The 12,789-nt window shown below is 38.8% G+C and overlaps 1 protein-coding gene across 2 annotated transcripts in view; it reads left to right on the forward strand.

Annotated features, from left to right (window-relative positions):
• Window positions 1-295: 295 nt before the first annotated feature.
• Window positions 296-12,789, forward strand: part of SEMA5A (semaphorin 5A) — a 348,961-nt gene continuing 336,467 nt past the window's right edge. For both annotated transcript variants that reach the window (XM_065052681.1, XM_065052686.1), the window contains exon 1: window positions 296-486. The gene's annotated coding sequence lies outside the window, so the exon portion shown is untranslated. The remainder of the gene's footprint in view (window positions 487-12,789) is intronic.

The raw sequence follows: 12,789 nt of genomic DNA on the forward strand, positions 1-12,789 counted from the left end.
TAGTCCTTGAACTTCAGCTTTGTTACGAGCAGCTGAACCGAATGAGAAACTGAAGCAAATTGTCACTCCCTGGAGCTCAAATGGACTGCAAATAGCGATTTCATACCTTCCAGAGGAGAGATTTCCAGTCCATCTGGACGGTCATTTGTAACCTTAAGATAAATCTGTCAGCTACAGATTTCAGACTGTTTCAGACTGTTATGCCACATGTCAGCTTGCACTTATGCAATGCCTGAAGCCAGATGTCACCCTTCCTCCATTGCAGAGCTGGCAGAGGCTGGTATATCAAGCTGTGGAATGCCAAACAGCTACGTATGTCTCCTATCTCGGCTTAAACTGAGGATGTTCATAAAGATTAATTTTTCTCACAAACCTTCCCTTGCTGGCTTATATAAAGGGCTGCTCACTGGGACCATAGGATGATCCTTGCTATATGAACCCAGATGGAGATGATGCGTCAACAATGTGGAAGGCAAAGAAAACAAGGTAACCTGGAAGACATTCCTTCTTTCTTTAAAGATTTCCATGATGAGATATTTCCAGAAAATACGTCTCTGACTCATTATGTAAACAAGTATGGTAGATCCCATTCATTATTTTCCCGACCAATGGCTGGCAACTATTTATAGGGTTTTTTTTGTTTGTCTGTTTGGTTTTGTTTGGTTGTTTTTTTTTCATTAGATAATCTCTTCATCAGTCTCAAATACTCTCTTTCATGGTCTATCCTTGGACTAATATTTCAACAGCAAATAAGTCCAGTTAAAGACGTATTTACTATCAAAAATATTTTTTTTCTTGCTCTTTGTTTCTGAAGAAAGAGTCTGATCTCACAATGCTTGCAAATATCAAGAATGAGGTCTCATGCATGAGTTTCTTCTAATCCCCTACCCAGACTATAAGAAAAAGCAGAAGGAATCCAACTATGTTGATCCTAATAGCTTCTACTTGTCTGAGGCAGTTGTACGTAATGGATTTCTTGCAATTCATCTCAGTCTCCATAAAAAAAAAAAAAAGAGAGGAATATTTTCTGTGTAACTTGAGATTAAATAGATATAACCTTGAGCCTTCACTGCTTGAGAAAGCCTAAATAGTGCAGTGCAAGTCAGACCATGACACTGACCACTTAATCAGGAAATGTCTATCAAGAAGAAACAGTCCTAGTGTGTGTAGTAAGTGGGGCTTGTACCTCTCTCCTTATGAGTAGATTCTTCCTTAATGTTCTAGCAGTAGAGTTTCCAGACGTGTATGGGCTTAAGTGATACTTGCTGAAGACCCTATGCTTTCTAACTCCTCAACAACTTATTTTTACTGTATTTTTTCCTAATTACTAGTGTTCATCTTTGAAATGGAGAATACCTAATGTACTTCTATCAGTAAAGGATAAGTGTTTGCTTCTGGGAAATCCTAGCCTTGGAGAGATGGGTTCAGGGTTATGTCACTATATGAGCAATCACAAAGAGATCTGTATGTGTGTAGATGTAAGTATTACAGTCTGAGGAATAATTAAAAAAACACAGGTAATGAAAGTTATGTGAAGCTGTGCACAGAAAAACTGGATTTCATGGCAAGATACAGTGGCAGAATGCATTTTAAACAAAAGCCTGCACCTGCAGTACATGCATACTAAATCCAGTCTGCTGCAGTTTCTGCAAAAGAAAATTTATGGAGAGCATGTAGAACAGGGATTAATGAGGTAAAAAAACTGTGCAAATGTGAGTAGGCTCCTATTCAATAGCATAACTTGTTTAGTCATTTCTTGTAGAAGACATGGCATGCAGGTAAAAGCTGGAATAAAGGCTTGCCAAGTAGGCTTAGGCTCTTAGGCTTTGAAGGCAGGATTGAAACCACAAATGAGTTAAAATATTAAACCTAAATTCAAAGATTAAGGAAATATGTAGAATTCAATACAAACAAAGCCTGGCATTTTTAGAATAGAATATATACAAGGTCAGACTAGCAGAATTGCCTAGAAGGCCTGAGTGACCAAAAACTTAATTGGTAACTGAAGTACCAGTCTCTGTACAATATGAGAAAAGAGGTGGGCTTTCCAAGAAAAAGAGAGGAACTGACTTCATTAAAAGGACTTCACTTTTATTTGCAAAGTGATGGTGTAAAACCAACTGAGCATAGTAGTCCAGGAAACATCTGGTTCTGTCCTTCTGACATATTTTCTGAAGCCTTCCAACATCATTTATGTATAATTATACTAGCTTAAATAGGACTACTGCCTCTGGAACTCTAATGAGAACAAATGTGTTGCAACACTGGCAAACATTAGAGCTTTTCTAAACTTTCTAAACTACAATGCTTGTGCAAGACTCTGGATGAGGAATTTATTTGCTGGGTAGGATCAGTTCAGCTTCCATATGATATAATATAACTACTAATTTTATAATCATTATTGTTCTTAGGACCCCAAAGCACAGATAAGGCACTCATCACACATAACAGAGGATATTGTCCATCTGTAACAAAGGATAAAATCTGAAGACAAACCAGCGTATACAAGGAGATTATGGGATAATGCCAATCAAATGGTCTGGTCTTTCACACACTGGCAGATTACTCATTATAAGTTATTTGGTGGGGGCGGGGGGCAGATATTTAGGCAGTACAATGAAGAGGTGAGCATGAAGTGGGAATGGGAGAGAAAAGCCTGAAGTTGCACATGCCTGTGGGGTGTTCCATGCAAGCTCGAGGAGCAGCATTTTTGAACAAATAAGCAGATGGGCAATATGTGGGCTAATTAAAGTTTGAACCTCATCCCTGGATAATAAATGAAAAATGATTCATAGAATGGGAATAACTGTCAATGTCTTCAAAAATGATTTTTTTGTTTATTGTGAGGGGAACTGTCAAAAATGCAAAGAGCTGCACGAGCCGATCAAACTGGTGGGTTTTGAAAACAGTCTTGTATAAATAGATACGCCTGGGACAAAAATGCTTTTGTCAGGGCCAAGTTGTTACAGTAAGTGAGCTGTAAAGTAACTGTGACCTTAATGAGAATTTTAACAGCATGAGTGGACAAAAAATGCCAAGTTTAGAGATGGTTCTCTGGGCATAGTAAAAAGTCTAAATTAAACCTGGCATCCAGCTTAAGGGTGTTTGAAACTGGCAGGACAGGAAGAGTCCTTTGAGAATCTGGAGAAGAGGCTGGAGAAAGCTGAGACCAAGAGCTCTGTTTTAGCTATAATGAACATGAGATGGCAGCCAGACACTCCCGAGGGCATGTCAGCAAGGCATGCCTTGGTTTTACACAATAAAGGTAACATTTTCTGTAAGGGGATAAAGGTCTGGAATTAAGCAGTATATTAGATCCTTCAGATAAAAATGATAATGGGGTGTGTAGGTAAGATGAAACCAAGAGGGAATCGGGAAGAGAGGAACAAGTGTCCTGTCCCAACAGATGGTATGAGGGATGAGTTAACTCTGAATGCAATACGCGCCCTGACTCAATAGATGAGATCAGGTGTGAGTTAACTCTGGGTATTTCTGCATGGTTATGTGAAATTAGTGACAGACAATCACACCAGGGGTCCAATTCAACTACAAGTTTACTAGAAGCACGTGATGGGATACAAAGTACAGCGATTAGTGACTTGGCAAAAGTATGTTATAATATCACAAAACTTATCAATACAATGAAGCAAAGATCTTTCTGCAAATGGTGGATTGCCAACAACTAGTGACTATAATACAAAACTTAACAAGACTTTAACAGCAGAACTTAAAATGATGTTAGGTTTATATGTTCAAGAAAAACGAAAAGAGAGAGAAGAAAACTAAGATATGAGAGAGAGAAAAAGAGTAAGATATAAACTAAGATATGAGAGAGAGAGGAAGGGAGGGTGGACACATTGAAGACTTTGGTCACGCTGCGCAGCATACACACAGAACACCTGATGCCACGCACGGGGTCATTTTATAACCCAGTTCATTTGCATGTGGGCAGTTTGTCTCCTCCCTCTGCTCGCTCTTCATGCTAATTAGGAAGACCCTTCTGGAAATGGGTCTGGGGTCTTCAAACAAGGGGAAAGTTCACAGTACTAACCAGAGGTGGGTTGACTTGCCTGTCAGGGGTAGCTGTTGGTTTGTGGTTTCTTCTGATAATTAGTTGTTTGACAGATTGTTCATCTCATTCCAATTAGGCCATGAGGCCTTCACATCAATTGACAAGGTGCCTGACACCATAACCATCTATCTCTTCTACCAAGCGCAACACCTCGGGAAAGATAAAGGAGATGCCTGCCTACACAACCATCTATCTTATCCTCCCAAAGTAACAAAAACCAGACGTTTAAGGCATAACAAGGTCCTTTGTTCTGCTAAGGATGGGGGTGGAAGTGCTTCAAGGTTGTCACAACAAGAACTATCGGAAGTGTGGAAAATGTGACCTATGAGGAAATGATGAAGGAATTAGGATTATTTTTCATCAAAAAAGAAAAAAAAAGTATGATTACTGTCTACATAAGGATTACAGATAGGTGAAAAATGGAGAAAATTAACTGCTCTCCATTGCAATCAGGAAAATAAGTTGTTAGTTTATGTTGTTACAAGGGCTGTTTAAGTAAAGGAACACAAAAAATCTGCAATAATATGGGTAGCAATGCATGAAGGCTGTGGTGCCCTCTCCACTGGGTTTTTTTAGGGACAGATACACCTCTGCCAAGAAAAGCAGGTAACAAGACTAGGTACAGCTGACTTTGCCAAGGATTGAAAAGATGGTTCTAATGAATTCTTGCAGTCTTTTCCAAGTTTATGCAAACTTGAAGATCCATGAAAAATCTCAAAATTTGGATACCTAATATATTCTCCACCCTTTAAAATGTTCATATGCATCCCCTATTATATACATTGGTTTCACTGATATTAAACACTTTTTCACATCTAATATGATTTGAAAGGCCAGGCCATACATATGAACCACTGCGGTCGTTAACACATAGCCCAGTAGATACAGGTTTTGCCATCACTAGCACAAGGCCAGAGGTTTGGTGGACATTTGGCAGCTCAGGATCTCAGGACGTGTCTGACTCTGCCTCAGCGGGAGCTCATTTTACCCGTGGCAGCAATTGCCTGGTGGCCACGTGTCTGTGCCCTCCCTGCACTGGTTCCTCTCTGGGAGCGCCCAGGGCAGGGGGCTGGCACCCCTACACAACCACTGTGGGACAAACAGCCCCTCTGGGGTAACAGGGCTGGGGAGGGCAGCCTGCAAATCCCAGACATTGCCTGGGGAGCAGGGAGAAGCAGGAAGGTTGTGACAAGAACACTTAAACAAACAGCTCTATGGGCACCCCAGGGAAGGTAGTGCCACTTAACAGCACTGATCTAACCCTGATGAAAAACTTGGGATGCTAACAACGGGCTGGGATGCCCTTTCTTGCCCAAGGAAGCCTGGTGCCATCAAAGTGAGGAGCTAGAGGGAAATGAGAAGGGTGACTATGACACCAGAGGAAAGGGATAGCTTTTATTAAGCTTTCTTGAATAGCAGTGTTTTATTAAGTATTATTACTAATGAGATTTTTCTGTATATTTTGTGCTGTAAATATTAGTATAACTAGACTAATAATAACTTTTCATTGTATTTTTACTAGATTATTAAGATACCAGTTCGATTCACCATAAATCCTCAGCTGCACATACGTGGCATTTTGCCTCTTGCCTGTTAGATGTAATCTTTACATACAAAAATTTGATGCCTTCCTCTTAAACAGAATTGCTTAATTTAGTCAATGCCTCGTTGTATTAAAATTGATAGGCTACTTGATGGATAGGCTACAAAGTTGTAATGACATATTTCAAAGACAGGCAATAGAAATTCCTGGAGTATTAAAGAACCATGACTCAGATAGGCTTTGGTATTTTCTGTGGTAGTGATATTTATACAGAAAAACCTCTGTAGTCTAAAATAGCAGTGTTAATAGACTTTTAAATTAACAGTAATGTGTAAATTGGTGGTGCCTTTACAGTGTGAAGACTAACCTTGGTCAACCAAAACTCTTCTGGAAACCACACTGAATGAAACTGATATAAGGATATAACTTGTCTTAAAAGCCCAACCCTCTCCTATGACTACTTGGTCTTTGAGTATAGTATTCCCTCTCTTGTCTCCCAAGTAGCTACCTGTTCAGCTTTTTTCTTGAATCTCTGAATAAATAGGAAGGAGATGCAGACAGCTACACATCCACTGTATGTATAATACTGGGATCAATGACCCAGCCATGTTTTCATACTCAGCATTAATTGAATCCCTGCAAATAGGTATTATCACAACAGAATCAGGTGCCTTGAAAGGATATTAATCCTAGGTTCTGTTTGTTTTCAAAAATATTCTGTTTTCTTCTCATTTTTACAACTTTTTGTATTTGTCTTTTTGATTGTAAAGAGTTCTTCCAAATTTTTTCTATGTTATCAGAAGGCAGCAGAGAGACATATTACATGAAGAATCTAAGCTTTCCCGCAAAAAGGGTTATTTCTTCATCCATCTTTTTTATCACCATAACCCCTCTTGTTAGTTTTCCTTCTTTATCTCAGATAGTACTGAGGGGGTCTTTGGAAATTGTATTCTTATATAAATTAACTTAATAATATTATTTCCTTAGTTAAAATGAGGAATAAAAAGTATGTGGAAGTGCTGGCCAACGTATTATCTAGATTTGTGTGTCTGAATTTTTAGTCTTTTTAGCACATAGTGACCAAAAGCATTAAATCATGTTTTAAACTGTGGCCAGTTATAGCTGTAACTAGATGCTGAAACAAGTTACATGGATGCAAGCTGTGAGCTAGTCTGGTGCTGCGCATTCACACTTAATGGTTTTCATTGGTACAGTTCTGCCATTGTACTTCCAGTTCCTAAGTAACCACAGCAGAGCTCTAGAAATAACCAGACTCACTATCTGACCATTGTTTAAAACACTTGAATGCCAAATGTGATTTTGGCTTGTATTTTTTAGTCACAACATCAAACTTTAAAAAATTCTTGTCAGTATTCATCATCAAATCTTAAAGTTACGGTTCAAAATGATCGTTTTGAACTAAATTGGTAATGATCTCTTAGAATCTGATGCTGTTAATGGAGGAATAATCCAATCTGTAGAAAATTGTTTGGAAGTCAAATCCTCTATGTAAAGGTGGTAATCCTGACAATTTTTGTGGGTTGGTTTGTTTGTTTGTTTTCTCCAACTCTGTCAGAGATCGGGGTGGAATGCTCTCTGCATTTGTAGGTATAGCATTCTGTTGCATTTTGCTTAAGTGCTTCTAATACAAATTTTAGCATTTCTGTTTAATACAATCTGATTAAAATTCATCTGCTATTCTTCACGTACTGCAAGAGGCATTTGAGCACATGCTGATAATACTGAGTTATTTTGGGTAGCAAAGATGAAGAGCAACTACAAATTCTGCTGAAAGACCTCAGAACGTAGCGTGAGTGGATGATAAGAGGGGAGCTGAAATTACACATATGCAAGTGTAATGGGATGCACACAAAAGAAAACAACCCTAATTTTGCATGAGCAGTAATGGATTCTGAACTTGCAGTTGTCATTCAGAAACAAGATATAGGAGTTACAATAGCTACTTTAATGAAAACATCACCTCAGCTCTCAATGGTTGTCAAAGACAGAACTGAATATTAGGAATTCATATAAAAGGATAGAGAGCAACCCAGAGAACCTCCTTTTGCTTCTGTATGAGGTTTAATGCCGTATTAATCCACAGCATGCCTAAGCCTACAATGCTGCCTGCATTTCTGATTCCTCCTGTCTTGAAAAGAATACAGGAGAAGAGGTAAGAGTATATAAAGTGGTGGCAAGGTGACCAGCCCTATGAAGTCACTTCTCCATGTGAACTATATAAATTAAGCAAGGTCCCTCCACCTGAAAGAGACTGAGAAGGCAGAAAATTGAGATTCAAAGAACTGTATGAGATCTGAAGAAGACAAATAGGGAACGATTAGTCACTGTGTCTTATGATACAATGACAATGGCAACCAAGTGGGAAGATGTTCAAAACAAAAAGAAGTGTGTCTTTTAAAACATAGCTGTGGCATTCCTCACCTTTAGGGTACTGTGGATACATGAAGTCAGTTATGGAATAAATTATGGAAACAGAGGTCTATGAAGGATGGCATAAATGTACTAAAATCCTGTATTACTGGATACCTGTAATTCATAAATCACTGATGGTCAGCTGTATGTTTGCCTTGCTAAGCTCTTTCTGAAGCATTTGATACAGGTGACCATCAGAGACAGGATACTTGGGCTAGATGGACCATTGTCCTAATTCCAGCTCTTACACTAAAGAATCTGAGTGCTCTGAGTGGAGGGGCTATCTAAATATTGTTTGGGATGGGATGGGATGGGATGGGATGGGATGGGATGGGATGGGATGGGATGGGATGGGATGGGCGGTTTTCAGGCACAGTACTGAGAAAGCATTTCATTCTTTGGCTAACACAGTGAACTATGACATATTTTTGCCTTTTCCTTACCCTTCACTTTTTTTGTACCTTACTGATTTTCCTCATCTGCTGGCTTTTAATCTGTGCTTCTTTCATTTCTTTTTTCTTCATACCAAGAAATCCTCCAACCCTAGACACAAAACAGAAGTAAGCAGTCACACTACTGAATATACTTTGTGAAAAGCATTTCCAGCTTTTCTTCTTTGTTCTTGACTTTCTACTGTGGAGCTGTGCTGAGCTTAGCCTAGCGTCTGCGATTTTCCAGCTATCAGACAGGATCAAGAGATGCCGTAGGGTGAGATTTGTAGAAAGTTACGATTCTTTTTTTAATATTGTCCTCTGTTATTACTATTTGCAGAAGAACTTGCATCCTGTTGTACACTTGTTCACCCAGTACTCAGAGAACAGCTCACAAAAGTGATTCCAGAGCAGCGACACTGCCCAAGCTCCTGGTCCAGCATCAGTAGCTGACACCTCAGTGGGGTCCTGGGGAGTCAGCTTTGTTCGCACTGGAGCTGCTACGCTTCCACTACACTTTCAGCATTATGCCAGGAGTAACAAACATTTGGAAGGATGAAAGTTTTTCTGCTTGGATCCAGACACTGGTGCAAGGCTTTTGTTTTTTTTCAAGATAGAGCTATTCTAATAAGGTCACTTTAAAATGGACTAACACAAACAAGTGGGGCATTGATGGTGTGTACTCTTTCCTTTTAAGTGGGTGGAATTGAAGTTGGCCTATGGCAAGCTCTGTTGAAAATCTGATATTTATTTCTTGTTATGTTCTCATTATTCTTTTTAGAAAGTGCTTTATGTGATATATACTTACATAGAACAATATTTTTCCTTTTCTCTATTCTGAAATAATCAAAAAGACTTCTGTAAAAGACAAATAATGTTTCTGAAATGAGACATGAGATGTTAATTCGGTCTTCACGCCCCTGCCTTGGCTTTGGAACAGTAATTCACTGGCGAGTCAAAACATTCCCTTTTAGCTCCTGATGGCCCAAACTAGTTTAAGCCCACAAGAAATCAGCCTTTCTTCATTTATCCTTCCTTCCTTGAGGCCATTGCTATTGGTTTTATAACAAGCAGGGTCTGGTATCATTGAACCCAGCTGTACACATGCTGAGTGATTGTTGTGACATAACAAATTACATTTTCCACAGGCTTTAGTGAAATGTGTTTTCATTTATAATATCTTACCAGAAAAGAAAAAAAAAAGAAATCAGTAGGATTTTTTCATTCCTTCAGCACTATAATTTCAGTTATAGGGAAGGAAGTTGATGAAAAAGGAGAAAATAAATACCGAGAAAAGAAACGTGTTTGTGAGGTAATTAATTTCTGAGAAACCAAATGTACCCTTAAAGATATTTTAATTAGATATAGTTAGACAATCTATTCCTAGGTCATGGCAGTGTTGTGGGGTTCCGATCTCCATATGACCATAATATCTGAACAGCTATGGCTTTTTCCCCATCAGATTTGAAGAGCCAATCTGTAACAGCCACCCCAGAAAATCACAGTGTGTAACTTTCTGTGAAAAAGGACTGATATTTTTCTTTTTAATTTGAGAGTAACACCCATGGGTCAATCCAAGCCAGACCAGAGTCCTGTTGTGCCAATGACTGAACAAATACACATAGAGAGATAAACTCTTCTGTGGTTTCCTAAGATATATTTATGGATGACAATGTAGTGTCAGCAGTAGCCAGTATAGTTGTGCTCTTATATAGATTAAAAAAATTGCACTCTTGATGCTGCACAGTTATCAAATATAAGATACATGTTAGTGATCTGTATTTTTGGATGAGTCATGTAAATTTGAGAACTGAAAGGTAATCTATAATCTAAAATCAGAAGACACTTTTCTGGTTTTCTTTCATGATCTCAACTAACAAATCCAAAGAGTATTTGCCACTCTCTAAGTCTTCCCTTGCTGATTTCTTCAGTCACATTCACTATACAGAATATACATTTTAGTTTTGTTAAGTGCATTTCTTCATAAAGAGTTCCAAGCAGAATGTGATTGAGTCTTAACAGGTACCTTTTCACGCTGTGTCACTTTAAGGAAGCGCAGTGTACTGCAAAATGTAACTAAATACAAAAGGAAGTTAGAGATTTATTTATTTACCATATCTATTAGTTTTTCTCTAATTGCAAATCCCATTGGTGTACAAGAAATCTAGGCACTTCCTTTCCTTAAAAGGCTTTTGGCTGTAGCAACCTACAAATGATATAACTCATTCTTGCTCCCAGCAAAGTTAAAAAAAAAAACTTTGCCAAGGATTTACTGTTGACCAGAACTTCAAAATGTTTACAGATGCTCTTACTGCATCTAGTGAGGAAGAAAGATCCTGTTGACTCCGCCAAGCAAGAGGCTTTTTCTGACAATCTGAATCCAGACATTCATGATGGCAGCTCCATGCCTGCTGACCTTGGGAATATCAACCATCAGACATTGAGTAAAAATGTTTGGAAGTTACATTAATCTTGTAATTTCCTCAGCTGTTGTAAAATAAAATTATACAAACATCAATATTCTATGCGTTCACATTGTTTTTGTTTTTGGTCACAGCAGCAAAATGAAAGCATTTATGACCATGAAGGACTTTTGCAGTTCATATGCTTTTTTTTGCCTGAAACAATAACACATCTCTCCAGTTCCCTCTCTAAAAGAAAAAGACTAACAATGTGAATAGTTCAGAAAACTAATGGTTAATACATCTAGATCGAACCTGAGTTCCTTCACTGTTAGGGAATAACTTCCTTAACATACACTGAACTCCCTGAACCAGTAAAAAGGTAACAAAATTTACCATCTGACATGTTTTTTGGAGCTGCTCTGTGCTTAGTTCCTCCAGGTGAGATGACTTACTTAGGTCTTTTTTAAAAATAAGGATATATAAATTTGGCTATCCTATACAAATATCTAAGCTTTCTTGCCCCTCCTTCTACAATAGTGCTTCGAAAATCAGAAGAAGGAAAATCAGATGAATTAATGCCATAGTTTAACCTCAACCAGCAACTAAGCCTCACACAGCCGCTTGCTCACTCCCCTACCAGTGGGATGAGGGAGAGAATCAGAAGAGTAAAAGTGAGAATACTCGTTGGTTGAGATAAAGACAGTTTAATAAGTAAAGCAAAAGCCAGGCACACAAGCAAAGCAAAAAAGGAATGCATTCCACTACTTCCCATCAACAGACGGGTGTTTCAGCTGTCTTCTGGAAAGCCGGGCTCCATCACTCGTAATGGTTACATGAAAAGAAAAATGCCATCTCTCTGAATGCCCCCCTTCCTTTTTCTTCCCTCAGCTTTATATGCTGAACATGACATCATATGGTATGGAATATCCCTTTGGTCAGTTGGGGTCAGCTATCCCAGCTGTGTCCTCTCCCACCTTCTTGTGCAGCCCCAGTCTACTTGCTGGTGAGATGGTGTGAGAGGCAGAAAAGGCCTTGACTCTGTGTAAGCTCTGCTCAATTATAACTAAAACATCCCTTTGTTATCAACACTGTTTTCAGCACAAATCCAAAATGTAGTCCCATATTAGCTACTGTGAAGAAAAAGATCTCTATTCCAGCCAAAACCAGCACATTCAAAGAGCAAAGATTGTTATAGAACCTACTAACTTACTGTTTTTTCATTACACTTCAGGTATAAATGCAAATATTTGCTTTGTTGCTCTAATTTGATAAAACTTGTCTATCTAATTAAAACACACACACACACACAAAACCACAACAAAGACATTGCTTTATGAAAATGCAACGTCAGGATTTTAAAAAGCTTCAGTTTTTATCCTAGTTGTCTAGAATGATAATTAAGCTATCAGTCAATCTCTTAACAGTATTTGAAATCACAGAATAGTCCCATCTGTGCCACAGAGCACATTTTTCACCTCCACCAGCCTTTTAGAGGCAGCATACAGGGTAGTGGTCAGCAGTAGTCCACTGGTCAATCAGCCAGCATCCAGCATTGAGGTCTAGCCTGGTCATCACACTTGTCACCTGCCCAGATGACCAACCAGGTTTGGCGATTAGGTTGAGAGGGCAGGAGGCCAAAGGACATGGGGAGAACAGCAAGAACATGATGGATGGAGGATCACAGTTCACACATTTCCCAATGTATGGAAAGCAGGAGGACCTGAGGGTTTTACCATTCAGACATAAGACACAGTCTTGGGAAAACAGGTTTCAATAGGTCTTTTCACAGAGCTGCTTGTTTCCATGAGCAGCTGCTATGACATTGCATTTGTTTCCATCTCATGGAGAAATCACTGTGTAAAACTCTCACAGAACCTGATGCTAATTAACATGTGTCAGGGTGTT

This window comes from Columba livia, chromosome 2 (genome assembly GCF_036013475.1).
Source record: "Columba livia isolate bColLiv1 breed racing homer chromosome 2, bColLiv1.pat.W.v2, whole genome shotgun sequence".
Taxonomy (NCBI): Eukaryota; Metazoa; Chordata; class Aves; order Columbiformes; family Columbidae; genus Columba; species Columba livia.